A 20891-nucleotide genomic window follows, 5' to 3' on the forward strand; every position below is an offset into this window, starting at 1 on the left:
ACAACTGCCTCCGGTACATCATTTAATCCATTCAGCGGTAGAACGTAGAAGCCTATATTGTTTTGGAGTCGCTGAAGTTGATAGACCAAATAATGTCATAAATAAAATTTGATCGACAAGAGAAAGGTTAATCAGCATTGTGTTATAGGCTTAAGTGAAATGTTTATGCAACCCAAGCAAAAAAATGCTGACTTGATACGTATTCTCACACCTTGGTAAATTAGGGCAGCGCTGCACAATGATATCATTCTCAGTTTCATAAATTCACAATGTTCCTTTAATCACTGTCAGTCCCCAGAGTATGAATTTATTTATGGACTGTATGGGTATTTATAGACTGTCCTGCATCACCCAATATGCAAGCGTATAAAGAATGCAATTTAGATGATTTATTTTAGTATAATTAATATACTATTATAATTACTAGGTTTTATTTTTTTCTGGTTTTACTGTAATTTTATTAAAGGTTTTAGCAATTTTGTAGTGTTTTTTGTGTCATTTTTATATAATTTTTAAATACATTTTTATTTATTAGTTTTACTTTATTTAATTGTAGATTTTTCAAGTTAAACTAAATGAAAATTAGAAATGTTGCCTGGCAACTAACTGTAATGTGCCTAAGGTTTTTTATATTAAAGGCAGGGTAGGTGATTTGTTCCAGCAACATTTTATATTATGCTGGTTGAAAGTCTATTCACATCCTGATAGCAATCACTAAGTTGAGTGGTCTAAATGTATTAGGTCTCGTCTGTGAAAGGGGTAGGACCATAAAATGTCCGTCTAATGCAATGATAGGATGTCCTACCTTCCTGTCATTCTCGGATCATATATTTGGATCAGTTTGTGACTCGAATTCATTTTAATGGCAGCATTATCACTGCTAAAATGAATCTGGAGCATTCAGGTGGTACAGGTCAGTGATCTTTAAGGTGTTAATGTTCCTTATTATTGTAATGTTATGCTTTGAGACATTAGGTAGTTTAACAGTGTCCATTCACATGCACGTTTTGAAGGAGGTGTGGCTTCAGGGACACACTGAAGGGAGGGTGTGATCTCACACTTTCAAAGCTAACTTGCTATCGCACCCCTAAAAAATTACTTACCCTATCTTTAAGTAACATTTTTAAGATAATTTAGGACATTAACCCTGCATAATATATATATATATATATATATATATATATATATATATATATATATATATATATATATATATATATATATATATATATATTTAAGATTTCATTAACTTTATTAGAACAGCCCTTGTGAGAAGTGATGTGGTAGTAGGATGGTATATTGTCAGGGTGTGGTACATAAAAAGGGAGCGAGGACTCAAATGCAAATTAAGATGGGATTTATAGGTACAAAATAAAACAAACAGCAAAAAAAATAAAAAAATAAAAAAACATATCCACAAGGGGAAAATCAAACTAGAAATACAAGGAGCAGAACAGAGAACAGACAACATCTGACAATGAAGCACAGAACTGCAGACACGAGGGGATTCATAAAGGGGGAGAAATCAAGCAGGAAATGAGGGAGAACAGGTGGGACAAATTAACTAATGATCAAGTAACGAGAAGGACGGGGTGACAGAAGACAGGAGCACACATGACACAGAAATGAACCAAAACCCCACATGTGCTAAACAAGGCAACTCAGACATGTGACAGGTATGTGATGCAATCAAATTATAATAATGTTAAAGAAACTTTAAAGAAAACCCTACTAGTGCCATGACATATGTCCAATTTTTTTGTGGAATACAAGATGGTTGAAATCTTAAAGGTAATACAATATATAATCATTTACATTTATAATCTCCAAAAATGATATAATGCTTCTGTACATTCATATTATTTCATGAAACCTTGACGTTTATATTTAAATTACTGACTGATTTTATTATACTGAATGCTTATAGGTCATTCTTTGTATGCAGGACCATTGTAAATAAATTTAAAAAAAAAATATAAAAATATAAATTACTGTTATATAGGTAAATTACCTATATAACTATAATATACTCTGATCAAGCGCATGCCTTTAAAATGTATTAATTTACTCATAATATGAAATTAAATCATTAATATAAATATATCAGTTAGGCTACTTAATGTAATTAATATAACTGGTTAATGATAATCAAATAAAGCAATATTAAAACCAAATAGCAAAATTATTTTAAAATTCTTCTTTTGTAATAAATGAATAAATAACTGGGAGGAAACTAACTAATATGGTTTCTATAGGTTATATAAAAACTGAGTTCATATTTTTCCCCCAGTAGCCTATATTAAGACATAGCTACATAGTGGGGACATGAAAACATACTGCACATTAGCGAAGCTGTCCCATAGCCTATGTTTGTGTGACATTAGGGAAAGTTATTATACTCAAATAAGGCATACAATAGGCAACCTCTTACAGATATCTCTCTATCCATCCTAACTATGAATGACAGTTAAACCGTCAATGTCTGTTTTAAAGCAAGCCAAACTTGAGCTTCGTCAGACTTTGATGGGTTATTACAGACGCTGTTGCTTGGCAATATCAGCAGCAGCATCGGTGTCCCTAGAGAGCGCGCGAGAATAGAAGCACAGGATGCGCACGCCCAACACACACGAGCGCCGCGCGACCGTTCACATCTCACCAAACTGCCACTGCCGATCGCTTTAAAGTTACACTCCGGCCGCAGGTAGGCATTTTATCGCGGGCTACGTTTTATTTACGTGCCACGTTTTATGTACGTTTCCATGGTTCAGTTACTAAATGAAATTTAAGCCGCTGAATTCAGCCAGCCCAAACGAAGTGGAGCGCCTGCAGCGGCACATTTGAGACATATGAAGATTGTTGAGGTAAGTGTTGCATGCGCTAAGGTTTTTCTAATCTTAGCCCTAGAGTAAATAGGTCCTCCAGGTGAGAAATTTGAGCTTTAAAGAGATAAGAAAGTGTTTGTGTCCGAGTCTGAACCGCTGAGAAGTGAGGAGATCTAAATTGTGTGAGGAAGTGGAAACCCAGTCATTAGCCTAGCGTCAGTTTGGGTGGCAGTTACCTGTCAGTTTCCCGTTTAACTGTAGGACAGTAATGTTGCCTCGTTCGATATCTTGTTCAAGTGTAAATGATTAATGTCACTTTAATGAGTTGAATAAGGCAGTGAACTTTGAAAGTGTCAGCAATTCAGCGTTTTTATATTGAGTTATTTTCAAACGATTTAAAGGGATAGTTTGTCTAAATACACAGTTTCAATGAGGAGTCAATTACATAGGCTACGACTTTCATCTGCAAAGAATACAAAAAAGTATCTGTCATTAATCTTTTCACTTTTGTTCTCATAATTTTAAAGTGATTCATGACTGAGGCTGTCATTCTCCTTAACATCTCCATATGTGCTCCACAGTAGATAAAAAAAGTCATAGTATGATTTTTCAAAATTTTTGTTGTCGTACTGTCTCTTTAAGAGCATTTAGTTCTTATACCAACATGCATTTAAATTGACTATATGATTTTCTTTGGATGTAGAGCTTCAATTTTTTATTGCCTGTCACAGTTAGAAACAAGCGCCATGCGTGCTGTTCTGTCTGTCCAACAGATGCCACATCCATCACTGTGATGTTCAGGATATAACTCACACCTTTTAAGAGGTGTGCTGCACTGTCTCATACAGATGGCTTTTGAGGGGGAAAGAGACGTTCTCCTTTTTCATTCTGTGTGGGACTCTGAAAGGGAAGATTTAAGAGATCTTCTCTCTGATTCCTTTGAATTATTTCTCGGCAGGCTATAAATAGGATGGTGACATGCCCCCACCAGCTTCTAGTTAAGAAATGGATGTGCTCGGAGGACAAGACCTTCCAGCATGTGTTCTACCCTTTTTTCCAAATGACAATAATAAATGAAGGCTTGGTTGATACCGCAACAATTATTTGTGAACAGTTTGTGGACTCCTGTCCATGTTCAGTCACATGACATATCACCCTGAAAGTCCATCAGAAATAATTTCATCTCAGAAGCACTTGATTCTTCTGTTAAGAATGTGTATTATTCGAGGTGTAAATGTTATAATTTAAGCATTTTAAATTAATGTTTACACATTTTTCTTTACCTCTAGTATCTGTTGAAACAGTATCGTTTATACATTGGTCCCATTCACTTTCATTGCTGTTAATTGAGTGTAACCCAGAATATTCACTTTACATGGCACATCTACCGAATGTATCCTTTAACAATTCAAAAAGAATTTTAAGTTGAATCTTTAATCTGTACCACTAACTTTTCACCCAGCGAGTGAATTGTGAATTATGTCAGGGCTCTTCTTTTCCCTCCCAAGGGGATGGATTTGATTGGCTGCCCAACATTTGGTCATCATGTTCATTTTGTCTCGCAACAGTTCTGTCTGTATTTCACCCTGGTCTACACGGAGAGTTATTTTTACTTTTGCTGCCATACAAATTGCCTATATAATGGCCTCCTTAATTCTGTGGAAATAATACATGTGGGACAACTCATGCATTTTTTAACATTATACTAATGGATGTTTGCTGTTTGTGGAGGCCGCAGAGAGCCATAACATTTTAAAACAACCACTTAAGGACAGAAATCTGGTTTGACTGTACACACGGCGAGTTTAAGATGGTGGGATCCATGTCGTTTTTCATCATACATTGTAAATATTTTTGCGAAGCCTACTTTTTGAATTGGCACGCTCTTTCTCAGCTTAGTGTTGTAGAGTGCATCAGTGCCCACCCACTTATTCAGCGGCGTTGGTTCTGGAAGTATTTTTTCATTCATTTCTCCCATAGGGATTAAAAAAAAATCTTTGTTAACATGTTTTAATGAACCAAGCCAACCAGCTACAATCCCATGAAGCATTGCAAACAGCATAATCAAGTTAAAAATGATGGAGAAATATAAAATTACTTCTAATGTAGATTTTGTGTGTGTGTGTGTGTGTGTGTGTGTGTGTGTGTGTGTGTGTGTGTGTGTGTGTATACACGATTATTTAAAAAATAAGATTAAATAATGTGGACAAACGGCTTCAACTGAATCAAATACCATCCATTAACAACATTTTAGCTCACAGTTGTGCTGTCTTTAAAGGTTTATAAGCTATTGTTCAAAATCAATTTCCTTATGGAGAAAATAATTTATGGATTTTTTAACAGAACCCAACTGTTGGACATGTAGACCAAACGTACTACAATGTTTATTAAAACTAATAACTACAGACTTAAGTCTGTTTAGTTTTGTTTATCTGTAACTATAGAGGTTATGGATTGTTATAAAATCGTTAGTTCCAGTCCTTGATTATGACCAGTCTGTGTTACCCGGTTCTCTGCATAACACCCTTAGCAACCACTCTTAGCAATGTATTTATATGTTTGTTCTTAATGATATTGTTCATTGAAGCTTACTGTTAGACTGGGTAAACCCAGGCTTATCTGCTGGCGATTTGATTTTGCCCTGCAGCTCATTCTGGAAACCTGGACATTAATTTCTACTGCTTCTCTTACACTTTAGGGGAACCAATCACAGACTGGCTTATCCACCTGGCGCACTATTGGTGGGTTTAACACTATGACGGACAGAGAAGCGATGGGTTGTTGCCCGATGATCATGCCTCTTGTGGTCTGATTGGTTGAAGGACTATCCAATTGATATACAATTTTCCTTCAGGTCAGTCCTATGTTTATAATAAAAAATCAGTTTGAATGTCCACTGCAATACCTTGTCCTTTTAACAGTTAAGGAGTTTTCCATGCCCTGACACTGACAATGCTAGTCAAAGCACTTGTCAGTTGTGTCTTGCATCCGTGTTCACAAGAAGTTTCAGTCCTTTCAAAACAAAAGTCTTTGCTACTTTGTGACTCCATAATAGGTGCCATCTAATGGTGTAATAATTCATCATCAACCGGCCAGGGGTCGAGCGATTTTTCTGCATGATTGGCCCGGATCGTTACTAGCCGGTCAGCATCACGTCTTACCTATTCTGAGACAATTTTTGTTGCCAGCCACGCATTCTCACGCTCTTCTCTCCGTCGGCCAAGTAACGTACTCACACCTGTCTCCTCTCTCACTAGTCTCATTCGCTCTGGTTAAATAGTACTTGTATTGAGCATAAATTTACTAATTCCTGCAGGTTTTAACACCAAAAGTGCATGCACCACAGATCTTTATAAATGAAGAGCACATAAGCCAGGGCTCCATTATTTCCGTGATGCAAAAAACACTGACTGAATCCAGTCATAAAAACTGAATTTAATGCATGACGTGGAATTTGTCATATTTTGTATGAATAAATAAAAAATAGGTCAATACACTTTAATTACACCGCGATATGTACTTGTGTAAGATTATTTGAATACGAACGAATCTTAAATGTTCTGCATGTCTCTGTATGAACGGCTCGCGCAGACACAGTTTCATTTACCTCACACACACACTGACGCATGCGTGACGCTTGCAGTGTTACTATGATGACATGAATAGATTAATTTATCTCCAAAGCCGCTCAGTCACTTCATGAGCATTTTACCATTTAATTTGAGAAAAAAACTATTGTCATAAAATTAATGTTTTATGCTTTCATTGGATTACCAGAACAACTAAAATGAACAACACCGAATTTGCATAAAAAACAAAACATTTCATATCTCTCTTTATTCTATTGCATTTAATTGTGCTGTTGTTATTTTATTAGTCTTTTCACTTGTTTTTTATTTATTTTATTTTTTAATTGCATTGCAAAAAAAATAGATTTTTGTTTGTGTATGCTGTCAATGATAATTCTTTGAAAGAAATTCTGAATCAGGAAAAATTAGTATCAGAAGGTCACACTTCTAGAATATTTTTGGAATTGGCCAAGAATATTGCAATCAGTGCATCTCTTTTAATAATGTAACTTCTATTGCTGTTCATGGTCAGGGACTATTTTTCTTTATCGGAAGGAAGGATTTTAGTAATTTTACTTAATGAAAGTTGTATTGATACATATTTTTTATTTTATTTTAAAAAGTCATAAGTTACATAATGCTAGTGCTGTATCGTGAACAAGTCACGACTGAAGCCATCTTGTACCTTGTTGCTAGCTTATTAAAACCACACAGGAGCTCTATGGACTGATGCATGTTATTGACTTTGTTAATTGAATAACTTCAAAGGCACTTCTTTCTATGATGCATGTTGTATATAAAAAGTGGACTAGTAACTCAACAACATAATATAAATGTATTTTCTCAGAGCTGTGCAGTAATTACTTCAGCAGTCAGTCCTTTGCTTGACATAGGATCACTAATATTTTGTAATAGCTGCTTTGAATCCAAACTGGAATTACCACACACACATTCCCTAACTCGAGTAATAACCAGCTCTTCACCCTCACACACCTCACACACACAGTATTCCTCTGTGAGCCTCATGACGGAGTCTGCTGTCTGAATGTCAAGGACAGAATCAGAAAGCTCCAAGAGAAGGTAAAAAGACAAGTTCTCACTCTTTATGATTAGTCAGGCCCTGAGAGGATGAGGGATTTGACATTCAAAAGATCCACTCATCTAACTGTCTGACTGGAATATAGGCTTGTGACATAGGCGATGGGTAAACCGACTGCAGGGTAAAGCTTTGAAGACTGGTAGGTGTAGGTGTGCCAGTGGATTTTTATTCTTAAATAATTCATTTAAACATGCTTTCCATGAGTAGGGTATCAATTTGGGCCTGAAATTATAAAAATAAAATGTTTTCAACAAATCGTTAGTGACAAGTGCTTAGGATTGATTTTCGACCTCAGAAGGTCAAACTGTTTATTGTATGATTTTATTTTATATGAAGATTGCAATTTTTTTCAGCCCTGAGGTTATAAAGCAATTTAAAATATTTTCATCAAATTATGAAACAAAATATTCCAAGGCACTCACATGGTTAAACTAAAAATCCTTTAATACGCTGGGCTATTTCATTAAAACATTAAAAAGGTTGATCAGTGTGTTTCGACTACAAAGGCTTCTTTAGGGTGCACATCAATCATTCTTAAACTAAGCAATTAGTGAATTATTAAAACTGCTAGTTAACCCGGGGGAGCTCAAACAAAAAAATACCATTTAGTCACACACACATACAATACTGTGGATAATGACACTTATTTTCTTTTTACCAATAAGTGAATAGATCCAAAACGGTTCACTTTGTAGAATACATTTCTATCTATTTCCACCTCTTACGGTATATTGAAAGGATTAAATTCCAATCATTTTAAAGGGGTGATGAATTGAGAAATCAACTTTCCCCTGAGCTTTTGATATATAAAAGGTCATGGTAATATATGAATTTCCTGTACATTTCCAAGCTGAAAACGTCCTTGTTAGTCAAAGAAAACGCTTTTATTGACACCAGGCCGGAAACGATCAAGCTCAGAATGTGCCAGGCTGTGATGTCCCGTCTCAACATAAGATGAACAACACCTGATTCTGTAGCCCCACCCACTGACCTGACTAACATGAAACTTCTAAGCAATAAACATACCGCATAAGCTTCATTCAGATTCCAATATTATGAATGAGACTGGATTTGCAGACAGGATGAGATTACACGAATGAATGAAGCATCACACTAAAGTGAGTAAAATGTTTTTTAGTGATACTATTGCATTGTTATAGATCGTTTGACATCTATTGATCAATGTGTACGTGTCTAACTGAACATACCTTAGCACAATGTCAAAGGCAGAAGAATCTTTTATTTTGGGTGTTGTTGGTTCGTTGTGATTCGGGATCAGATTCAGGACATGTATGGGCCAGGGCTCGCAAAGCCCAACGTCCCGGGGCTATTTGTTTTTCAGACTGGCTACCAAAACATAAGCCTGGCCTTCTGACGGGCTATCTTAAATAGTGAAATAACAACATTCATTTCTTGATGTGCTTTGTTCACTCTCTTGACTTGATATTTGAAGGAAAAATACAATCGCTGAAGTTTTGAACAGTGAGGCTTGCACGTGGTTCGTGGTTATATCCACCGATCAGGGGGGCCAAGTAATACATTTTTTTTAAACAATATTCCAACGGCCATAAAAACTGAGCGTTCCAGGAGATAGCCTAAAAACCAGGATAGAAAATATCCCATTACTTATTCATTATGATGTTTTTGAATGTCGAAACTATGCGAACGTCATAATCTTAATCTAAAGTTCATGACACCTTTAAGGGAGCTCTCACTACCATGACCTACTTCATTATAATGCCTTGCCAATGGATAGCGCATGCACGTTTTTAGTTTTAGATGAATAGCATATTTGTGTTCTGCCTCTCTTTAAACTAGGGGCTTGCAGACTAATCGACCAGTCGACTTTAATGCTTTGCCATAGTGCTTTAAAGGGTTAGTTCACCCAAAAATGAAAATTCTGTCATTAATTACTTACCCTCATGTCGTTCGACACCCATAAGACCGCCGTTCATCTTCGAAACACAAATTAAGATATTTTTGTTGACACCAATGTCATTTCCTCTTTCAAGACCAATAAAAGGTACTAAAGACGTTGTTATAAAGCCCATCTCACTACAGTAATTCTACAATAATTTTGTCAAGTGACTAGAATAGTTTTTGTGCGCAAAAACAACAAAATAACCACAGCTGATTATGATAGCCAATTTCAAAACACTGCTTTGGAGTGTTCGGAGGATGGGTACATGGTGGTCATAAAGGAAAGGACATGGTCAGAAACAATGCTCAGGTAGGCCGTGGCATTTAAACAATGCCCAATTGGCACTAAGGGGCCTAAAGTGGACATACTGGATGTTTTTCCTTACTGGATGTTTTTCCCTTTTCACACCATTATTTGTGAACCCTGAAAATGGTTGTGCATGAAAATCCCAGTAACTGAGCAGATTGTGAAATACTCAGACCGGCCCGTCTGGCACCAACAACCATGTCACGCTCAAAATTGCTTAAATCACTTTCTTTCCCATTCTGACATTCAGTTTGGAGTTCAGGAGATTGTCTTGACCAGGACCACAACCCTAAATGCATTGAAGCAACTGCCATGTGATTGGTTGATTAGATAATTGCATCGAACAGGTGTTCCTAATAATCCTTTAGGTGTGTGTGTGTGTGTGTGAATGTATTATATATATATATATATATATATATATATATATATATATATATATAATCTCAGAATGCCCATCTTTGCAAGAATCCCCGTAAACAGTCATTTATGTTTTAAATGAAAGTAAACAAGTAAACTGAGAAAGAAAATGCAAATGCACCCATGGTACGAAGCCTAGTGGTGGAGACTTGAAGAAGCAGGTGGCCTGATGATCTGAGGGTTGAGTTCCTGTAGATATGGTGGTGCATGTCTGATGATGAATTTATGTGTGAGCAGGAGGATTTTGTAGTCGATCCGTGATGAAACAGCGAGCCAGTGCAATGAGTGTAGGATGGGAGTTATGTGATCATATTTATGGACTCTCATAAGGACTCTGGCAGCACTGTTCTGGATGTATTGAAGCATCTGGATATTTCTGCCAGAAATCCCACTAAAGAGTCTGTTGCATTTGTTCAGCCCGGTGAAGACAAAGGCATGGACAAGTTTCTCTGCATCTGGAAAGGTTAAAAGGGGACTGAGTTGGGACTGGAGATGTTTCGAAGGTGGTGGAAGAAAGTTTTACAAATGTGCTTAATGTGGTCATTGAAGATCAGCTGTGGGTCAAACCGAACTCCTTGTGACTGAGGAGGAGAAAGTGATGATCTGACCGTCAAAGATGAGCTGGGATAAGGGAGAGGAGTGGATCTGATGAGGGGTGCCAACCAGTAGTGCCTCAGTTTTGTTCAGCTGGAGGAAGTTAGCTCCCATCCATGCCTTAATCTCCTTAAGACATGTGGTGAGTCGTGACAGAGCTGTGGAGGGGTTCGGGGCAGTTTTGATGTAAAGTTGCGTGTCATCAGCATAACAATGAAAAGATAGTCCGTGTCTGGTGATGACAGGACCGAGGGGAAGCATGTAGAGAATGAATAAGATTGGGCCGAGAACTGACCCCTGCGGAACACTACGTGTAACAGGGAGCAGCCTGGACTCACATTCTCTCAATATAATACGCTCCGTCCTGTCAGAAAGGTAGGACTGAAACCACTGCAGTGCTGCTCCCGATAGTCCAACTGTATTGGGGAGTAGTGATGTCCGGTTCGCGATCGAATCGTTCTTTTTAACCTGATCTTTATAGTGAACCGGTCGAACCAATTCACCAAATCGGACTGAATCTTTCTAAACGGTTCGCGTCTCAAATCAGCGCTGATCCCACAAGTAACTATAGTTACTCACTTTCTGACATGAGTGACAGTCTCTCCGACTAGAAATAAACTAATATCTTGAATCATATGTTGTAACTCCAACCGTTAGCTGAACTGAGCTAACGGACACGCTCCATACTGATAACCGATGAGCTGCGCATGCGTGTTATTTGTTCAGATGAACGAAATGCAGGTTTTAAGTGTATAAAACGGACATGTTCGATTCTGAGAACCGGTGAGCTGAGATACTGAGCATGCGTGATAGCGTCGCCATGAACCGAACTGCTTCTCTCGGAGTGGGATGGCTGATGCTGATAATATGAGCACGGGTGAACTGAGGATTTGTTCAAGTTTATGTTATGCCAATGTAAGTGTATTTAATCTGTGTAAATAATCAGTGTTTGCACAACAGTGGCTGTATTAAGTGCTTTTGCAAAACATAAATAAAAAAACTTATCCAAGATGATGATGATGACAATAATAATTATAACTATACTAAGTTTTGATTACAAATACTTTATATGAATGTGTTTGAATGTATTTTCATCCGCCTGGATGATAGAAATGACGTCATTACATAAAGACATTAAAAAAAAAATGGTGAAAACGAACTGTCCGAAAGAACTGGTTTGCAGAAAAGAACCGAACTTCCCATCACTATTGTGGAGGCGGTCCAGGAGGATGGTATGGTCCACGGTGTCAAATGCCGCTAATAGGTCGAGGAGACTGAGCAGTGATGTTGATCCTGAATCAGCTGTCATTAGAAGGTCATTTGTCACCCTAAGCAGAGCTGTTTCTGCTTTGGGCTGAGCAAAGCCTGATTGAAATATCTCAAAAAGTTGTTCTTTTAGATGGTTGTGGAACTAAGATGCTATATGTAGACTTATTTCATCACTAACAGTTTACTTGTCTTCAGTGAGCTTGAGTTTTATTTATTTAGGCTAATTATTTTTTTATGATATTGACACTGGGGACACGAATTGCGAAATTTATTTGGTATCAAAAATGTTGATATCATAAAATCCTTTTTAAAATAACATCATGATAAATAACCTATCAATATCGTGATAAAATATTTTGGTCATATCGCCCACCCCTTTAAGGTAAGCATCTGTTAAAGAAATGTTATAATAAACTTTCAGTATTTCAGTATAATGTCAAGCTTGGATTTGTTAATTAGCCTGACGTGGCTGACTTTTATTTTCACTACTAACATTACACTAGTCTCATTTTTATGTCACCCTTTGCACCCCTGTCATTGGTTTTTGGATTTTTGTCAAAACTATTTGACATTTGAATTGTTAGATACAGAAGTTCAAGATGTGGGACAGACCAAAACTCCCATTTTAAGGAGGGGATGTAGACATTCTCACAGACAAGACTAAAGTCTAATCCCAGGATAAAATGCATGTTCGAGCTGTTATAACTGAAAGCAAATTGGACTGACAGATCTGAAAATCTTAAAATATTCCATTGTTTTGTCTCAAGATGCACAATCCCGTCTTAATCTAAGCTCTGTCTGTAAAAAACAGGCCTTGATGTATTTATTTAAAAATGAAGAGTTTTTTCACAGTACAGATTATTTCAAAGCAGCTTTACAGAAATTCATGATTTCAATAGCTACTTTTCATGGTACATTAATTTTATGTTTGGTTTGGTAACAGTTCTTTGTAAAAAGAACCATGTGTATTTCTGTCTATGGTCACCATTTGTGGATCAAGATCAAGCATAATGTGATTTGTTTTTTTATTGCCATGGCAACCAACATAAAGGATAAATACAAAATACCCTGTCTTTATAGTGCAGCAAAATGTGCTAATGCATTCATCTGCAAATTGCATTCCTTTAGTTCACTGATTTATTTTTTTCCCCTTCATTTGTCAAATTACTTTGAGTCAGCTTTCCCTTTCTCACTAGACTATGGGTGTGAAAACCATACTTAGACCAGCATTTATGGCAATATTCTTATAAACACATCATGGTCAGGGGACAGCGAGCTTTGACCAACATTAAGGAGAAAGGAGGATTTGAAAAGTCTTGCTGGAGCTGTTGTTTAAAGATCATCTCGAGTAAACATCTGTCTTTTGGAGAAGCGTGTCACTGCACAGTAATATTAGTGTGTAATTTATTTCCCTCCGGGGCCAGGGCACCTCATGTGTAAGGGAGGTCAACATATGGTGCTGAGCTGTGTGTGCATCTGCCTGTGTGAGAGGGAAAGAACGTGAGTTGTTAAAACCGAGTCGGTGTTACGTTGTGAGCGAGCAGAGGGTGTATTTCGTTGTGTGTCATATGAGTGCCCGAGCGTGTCCGCCCCAGTGAAGTGACTGATGTAATTTACACTGTCACAACATAAGACCGGTCGCAGGATGACAGGGGCAAGAGGGAGAGCAAGGCACAGTGATGACTCACCTGTCAGCACTGATCACTTTGTGTGTCATGAAGACAGTTCGGTAAGAGACGAGAACCTGTAGTGTCAAAAGACCTGGTTGAGAGTTTCCTTGGGTGACGGTCACATGTATTGACCGTGAATTGGGCAAGCAGGATGTATTCCTGGATCAACATCAAATACAGGTTAACTTTCAAATACCCTTAAATTCAGAGGGCTTCATAATGGCATAACAATATATCTTTTCTCAATATATCGCAATACAAAAATGCAGTAGTATGCATTATGGATAGCGACAATATTTACTGTATATAGTTAATCTAAAATGAAAGTTTAGACATTTAATTTAGCATCAAATGCTATATACCTAGATGTATAAATACAGAAAGGCTTGCACTTAAATATTGTACACGCAGAATCATGAATTGCCATTGCCGGGTGCATGAGGGAGAAGGACCAAGTATAATAAGTCTAAGTCAAATTTAACATTTTAATGAACAATACTTTATCGTGTCTTAGAAGTAATAATAAAAATTTAAAAAAATGGAACAAATTGTGACATAAGTGTATTGTTACACCCCTAAAAATCATATTGTTCCAGGACCAACAACAATGTGAAAATGTCCTGCTTGGGAAAATCACAGTAAGCTTCATGGGTAAAAGGACCTGAGTGAGAGCTGTGGAAGACCGTAGCATCTGGAGACTCGCATGGGGCCGGTTACTATGGCAGTGAGTCTCTTAGGACATCAGAGAAGTAACACTCAGCAGGTTGCATCTTAGTCGAATTAGACAGCATGCTTAATTTGATTCAAACGGAAATGGGGCCGTTAAATATTCTAAGTTACATTTTATGTATCAGATACAAATATTGTATATGTGAGATCAGAGGACATGAATGACTAAGTGAAATCATATTTATTTATTTATTAATTGCAATTTCAGATGATGTCCAAATTGCCAAGTCAAGTTTGTTGTGAATGTTATTAGCCCCTAGCAGTCACACATACAGTCTTTACTGGTGTATTACCGTAAATTACTTTTTAGGGATCGTGTGAATGAAAATGATATTAAAAACAAACATAATTTTTTAATGCATGACATTACATAATATTGAATGCTGAAGGTTTCCCACATAATACATAATCGGTATGGGAGATTCAGACTGCACAGCACTCTAATAACTGATGAAGATCATCTGTGCCTCATGACAAGTCATTTTGTAATAAACAGATCAGTCTAAATCCCAGTTTAACAATCACATGCTGCAAGTAATTACTGATGTGTGACAGCTATGAATTATAAGATACAGCTACAATGAGCTGTCTGGAAATACTGGCAATATATAGTATGATATATGAACCAAAACGGGAGGTCATAGATTTTAGAGATGAGATGAGGAGATTTTACAGATTCATGCCCTTTTTTACAGATTATTTAGTATATTCATGCAGAAAGCCGCTGATGGATGAGGGGTCTGTGTACACATAGGACCAGGTTTAACCTTCCTCTCCATCCTTCCTTTGATCCCCAAGTAATCACAGCCCTTCCTCCATCATGTTCTAGGAGCGCTTTACTTAATGAAAAAATGCTGTGATCTGTAAATGAAAAGGCTTTGGTGGGTCTCTAACCATTAATCCGCGTAGGTTAATATTGCACATGCCCAAGAATCAATATGGTTCTTCCCTCTGCAAGCAGAGAAAAAGTGGACAACTTTTTATTCAGGATTTTGATTCTTAAACCTTTTTTTGTCTTATTAACCCAACATGCCATAAGCAAGGCTCAAACCAAAAATGTGCTCTTCATTTAAACTTAATATCATAATTTATCCTATCCACTTAATTTACTGAAAAATATGCTTATGTTACATATGTCCAGATAACTTTAGGAGCCATTGTTCCACCATCTACACAAAGTAGCAAGTTTAAATTAATAATAACAAATTATAAAAAATAACTGATTTAGGACTAAACTTATATTTTTACATATTAAAACATCATATTAAATCATTAATATAAAATTATAATACAACAACAACAACAACAACAATGATTATTATAGTTAAAATCAATTATTATTATTATTATTAATTTATCTGTATTTATTAATTAAACATCTATGTTTAATATGTAAGTAAAATTAGAGTTTTTATAGGTTTAATAGCCCCTGGCATATGCATATCGCTGGTTGGTAATCACTATCCTAAAGCCCTGTATGTTTGTAAAGCATGAGCCGTGAGTCATGCATGCCGCAGTATCATTTTTATTCAGTGTGAGAGAATCACTATAATGAGACATCTTTCATTCACTCCAGTAACACCTAAGGAAGTGGGCTGGAGAATATTTCAAGGATAAGCTATCTTCTCCTTTGATGTAACATATAGAAGATAAATGCACAAGTGGGCATAAAAGCAGATTAGTAATGCAAAGACATCCCATATCTCATTTATATAAAGATCAATTGATTTCTGTCTGTGCAGCGCGAGTGATTTATTTCACCATTTCAGTATGATTAGAGAGGAAAAGTTATTGTAAAATCATGTCATTTGAGTAAGCATACTGTGGAGCTTTTTCACTTTTCATTTACATTCACATTAAATTTCATTTGAAAACGTAGATTTTTTTAAATATTTTTTTTCTACTACAGCCCAATAGTGGTAAAAATCTCTGATTCAGCCACTTTTTTTACATTTATAAATCTGCTATTGATATGATTCAGACTGTACATTTACTGTAACCTCACTTGTTGATGTTAACTTCAAGTTAACCCAGTAAATATCCTAAAAGTTAAAAAAAATCCATTAACCCGAAGGATTTGACGTATTTGGGTCCTCCACAGCTTTCAGAAGGCTTTAGAGACACTTTTTGTCGATCAGTGAAGTTTATTATATTGTAGGTAGGTTAGCATTGATTCGAATCACATACAGAGGAATGTTATTTGACAACTTACTAGAATAATGTTTTTTGAATTATATCATATTTCATGTTTCGTCATGCAGCTTTCAGTTGCTTTACGTTACTAGGACACATCCCAATCCAGTTGCACAGAGAATCATCAGCATGTACGAAAATGATTTTACCTTGGAAAGGGAATTAATAACGTCAAAAAAGCATGTGGAGATAAATGCTGTTTTTTTAATAAGATTACACTGAGATTATGTTGACAAATCAATGGAATATGGTTGCTATGTTTGAACGTTGTAAACTGGATCAATGGGTTTAATCATTTTAATTTCAGAGTACTGATTCAACAGGGTAATAATTGCAAAAGTTGGGTTTAATATTCAGAGCAATGATGAATGTGTTCGGCAAGGAAGGACATGGGGGAGAGACGGTGGGGAAGCTTACAGTGGTATTGATTTCCGAGTTTGTCCTCCATCTGTCACCATAATGAATGTTAATAGGACACTACACAGAATACAGCAGCTCACATGAACCAGTAGTTTAAGACTCAAGGCTGTTTTTAACAAAACTCAGTTTGCAGCTGTAAATAGTCCATCTACACAACTTCACGCCTTTTGTAATTAACAGCTGTCCAAACAAGTGAGACAAAATTGATTTTGTCTGTTTATGTAAATACATAGATGTCATTTATTATGGGTAAATGAGCACATCTGGTCTTTTCAAGCCCGTTGTGGTTGCAACTTCCAAGTTTTCAAATGTTGCAATCAAACATGATCGAAACCTAATTACACAGTATCATTACACAAAAGTCACAGTATCATGACTTCAGACTTGACTTTAAGACAGAACAATCAAAGTTAACTTTCTTTATACAGTAAATGTTCCTGGTCTGCACATAATTTATCAGTGAAAGTTAGAGCACTTAGAGAAACTTTGTGGGCCAACACAGGACAAAAATGTTGTCGTCGGAGAGAGCAGAGAGAGCAGAGAGTGACTACCTCTGCAGAGCAGTTTGTCCATTTAGGGCTACTGTAGAAACATGGCGGCGCAAAATGCAGACTTCACTGTAAGGGGTGATGTAGATGTAGATACGACCTCATTCTAAGATAATAAAACATAAGAGTTCATTAAGTATGTTTTTTTATACTCTGAAAACATATAGTTATGTATATTACTACATAAATTGGATTTCTGTCAATAGATCCTCATAAATACTACACAATGAACCTTTAAATGGTGTAATATTTGTGTGTTTGATTATTTGCCATAATCCATTTCCTTGCGAGTGCTGTCAAGATTAACCTCTGGTGCCATACGCTTGCTGTGAGAGGCGCCCACACGCTTTTCTGATTGGCTGTGGTTTTTGATTGATTTGACGCATCTCGTAGTCATACTCTTGTCACGTCTGGTGAGGACAGACAAATAGCTTGTCGCTGAAATCTTGTCGTGTCATATGTAGTTAGTTGTATGAGTTTGCATAATAGAAGTAATAATGATTAAAAAGTGAAACATTTTTTGCCCTTTTGGTCTGCACTTACAAAAAAATGTGTACTTCAAGTTAATTTTATGAAGTATACTTAACTAATATCAATGTACTAGTAGTGAACTTGCAAGTGTAATATTTCAACAAGTGAGGTTACAGTAAATGTACAGTCTAAATCATAGCAATAGCAGATTTATAAATTTAAAAAAAGTGGCTGAATCAGAGATTTTTACCACTATTAGGCTTTAGTAGAAAAAACAGTATTTAATAGGCTACTCAATCAAAAGAATGACTACAAATCGAATACTTATAAATACTTTTAAGTATATTGATCAAAAGATTGAGTACATGTATAGGCCAAATATACTTAGACTTTTCTGTCAGTAAAAGTCAAGTATACATAAATGCAATTGTAAATATATTTATGAGAAGTACACAAAAAAGAATGTATACTTTCTTATTTTTTGTTTAAAAGAAGTATACTAATTGTACATTTGAATAAACATATTTTTTGTAAGGGTGGGTTTGAATTATTAGTATAATAATCACAAGTGCCTGTCAAAGGTAAGATCTTAAATGGCAGGGTAGCATCTGGTGAGAGAGCTGCTTTCATTAGCAGAAGATCCTCTGGCTCTAGATTACATCCACAGGTTTCCTTGTGCAACTCAAGACCTTTTTAAATCCCACTATCATACAGGTCAGGGATCAGCAATATCCTGGGACTGGTGTAATGGGGGAAGTGGTCCAATCCAGGGAAAAGCAATCAAGCCCAGATAAAAGGAAAGAGGGCGTCAATGAAGGAGCAGGTGCATGGGGTTTTTTTTACTCAAAGTTGTTGTTAAAGAAATCTAACCCCCATCACCTCAGCTATGATTGCCTGCAAAGATGCAACTGTACACATCAAGCTGCAATTTTGGTGTTTTGATCTGGGAAGATGATGAGACCGGTTTCCTTCTGGCAAAGGCTTGATGTTCAGTTCTACAGTAGAAAATGCAGCACTTACATTTAAGTGCTGAATGGCAAATGCTTTCAAGCAAATGAAAATGACTTTGCAAAGCAAATGAAGCCACATTCACAGTGCTACATAATTTCTGTAATTGCTGGGCTTTGATTTATTTTGATGACACCGGATTATTTTGTTTTGTTCCATCTCAGAGTTCTGGACTTTCTGCACCGTATCCGATAAATAAAATAATAATTTGTCTCCTTGGAATTATAAGGTTCTATTTGCATTCTGAGCAGTTTTGAGATATTGAGCTTCAAATTTTTGCATTACATATAGGAAAATTTATATGGGGAACAAGTTTCTTTCAAACATGACAATAACAGGGACCCTACATGTATTCTAAATATACAATAGTGCCTAAATGTATTCACAATTGTAAATTGGGATTTTTGCTTAGAATTATAAGGTTCCCTTTCGGGGAACTCGAGCTGCGTCGAAACGCTGTGAGAACGCCTCTGCGTTAATGCGTCGTGAAGCGCCTGTAGAACCATTCCATCGGAAAAAAGATCGATCGTCGCCGACGTGATGACGTCGCCGACGTGATGACGTCATCAACCGGAGACTATAAAAGGTCCGCGAACACAAACAGGAACTAGCTTCTGTGCCTTCAGTAAGCGATCTGTGTGAACCTGTCTGTCTATTTGGTGTTTTTGTCTGTCTATTATCAGAGATTTTCCACCCTTTTGTTAAATATTTCATATATTAACAGAAAAAAGAGAAAATAAAATAGATAGAAATGGCGAGTGAAAGCAGCAATTTCAGAAAGTGTGTTCCTCCCTGCCCACGCTACATCACGGGCGGGGACACACATCTTCTCTGTGTTGCATGCTTGGGAGCGCAGCATGCCCAGGCAGCCCTCGAGGGGGCTGCTTGCGAGCACTGTGAGCGTATGCCACTGAGAACGCTGCGCTCCCGCCGGGCACTCTTCGAGGAGGGTGCCTCGGCTCGTGTTCCCCGCGGCTCTGGTCCCGCTGCTGCCGAGGCAGAGCGGAGGCTGCAGTCGTGGGGTTCACAATGGGATGTTGCAGAGGGGTTTGAGACGGGCACTGCCTTATCTCTGCCCTCACCTGCTCCATCCAGCGGTTCTTCTCGGGGCTTGGAAGCACGCATTGCGGTTTCTTCCCCCCCGAGAGAGCCGCCGGTGCTCCAACTATCCAGCTCCGAGGAGGTGGACGTTGAGAGCATCGCGACTGAAGATTCGCCACTTCAGTCCCCTGCGAGTGAAAAAAAAAAAAAAAGTGGACTTTACAGAGGGGTTTGAGACGGGCCCAGCCTTATCTCAGCCCTCACCTGTATCGTCCAGTGTCTCGTCTCGGGGTTTGGAAGCCCGCTCTGCGGTCTCTTCCTCCCTGGGCGGGGCACCGGTGCTCCAACTATCCAGCTCTGAGGAGGTGGACGTTGAGAGCATCGCGACTGAAGACTCGCCACTTCAGTCACCCGCTAGTGAGTTGAGGTTCTCACGAGAGCTGTGGCCAGGTTAAATATAAAAATAAGAAATGACTGGCTGGCTGAAATATCTGAATCCCATCGAAATCAGAGAGAACGAAATTAGATGAGCGATTCCTGCCCTCTCGTGCAAAGCATCAACGTCCTGCCATTCTTCCCTGACCTGCACACCGAGGTGTCTAGGTCATGGAGGAAACAAGCGGTATCATATAGAGTGTTCAGCCCACATACATCTGCATATAGTAATATATTTGGGCTGAGACACTATGGTTATGGGGCGATGCCGAAGATCGAAGAGACGCTTGCGAGCTATCTCTCGCCTTCAGCTGCATCGTCCCTGGCATTTCCCCTCCGAAGGAAATCGGTGCTTACCTCAGCACACGGTACCCGTCTT

The 20891-nt window shown here is 37.5% G+C and overlaps 1 protein-coding gene across 5 annotated transcripts in view; it reads left to right on the forward strand.

Moving 5' to 3' along the window:
• The first annotated feature begins 1632 nt into the window (after positions 1-1632).
• The window catches only part of si:ch211-269c21.2 (carbohydrate sulfotransferase 8), a 78290-nt gene continuing 59031 nt past the window's right edge, over positions 1633-20891 (forward strand). The window contains exons 1-2 of one of the 5 annotated variants that reach the window (XM_067436437.1): positions 1641-1676; positions 5521-5676. The gene's annotated coding sequence lies outside the window, so the exon portion shown is untranslated. Of the gene's footprint in view, positions 1677-1715; positions 1792-2598; positions 2862-5520; positions 5677-20891 lie in introns of those variants that run through there. The other 4 variants (XM_067436436.1, XM_067436440.1, XM_067436439.1 and 1 more) reach the window with 4 other exon arrangements.

Source organism: Pseudorasbora parva, chromosome 25 (assembly GCF_024679245.1).
Source record: "Pseudorasbora parva isolate DD20220531a chromosome 25, ASM2467924v1, whole genome shotgun sequence".
In the NCBI taxonomy this organism is placed as follows: domain Eukaryota; kingdom Metazoa; phylum Chordata; class Actinopteri; order Cypriniformes; family Gobionidae; genus Pseudorasbora; species Pseudorasbora parva.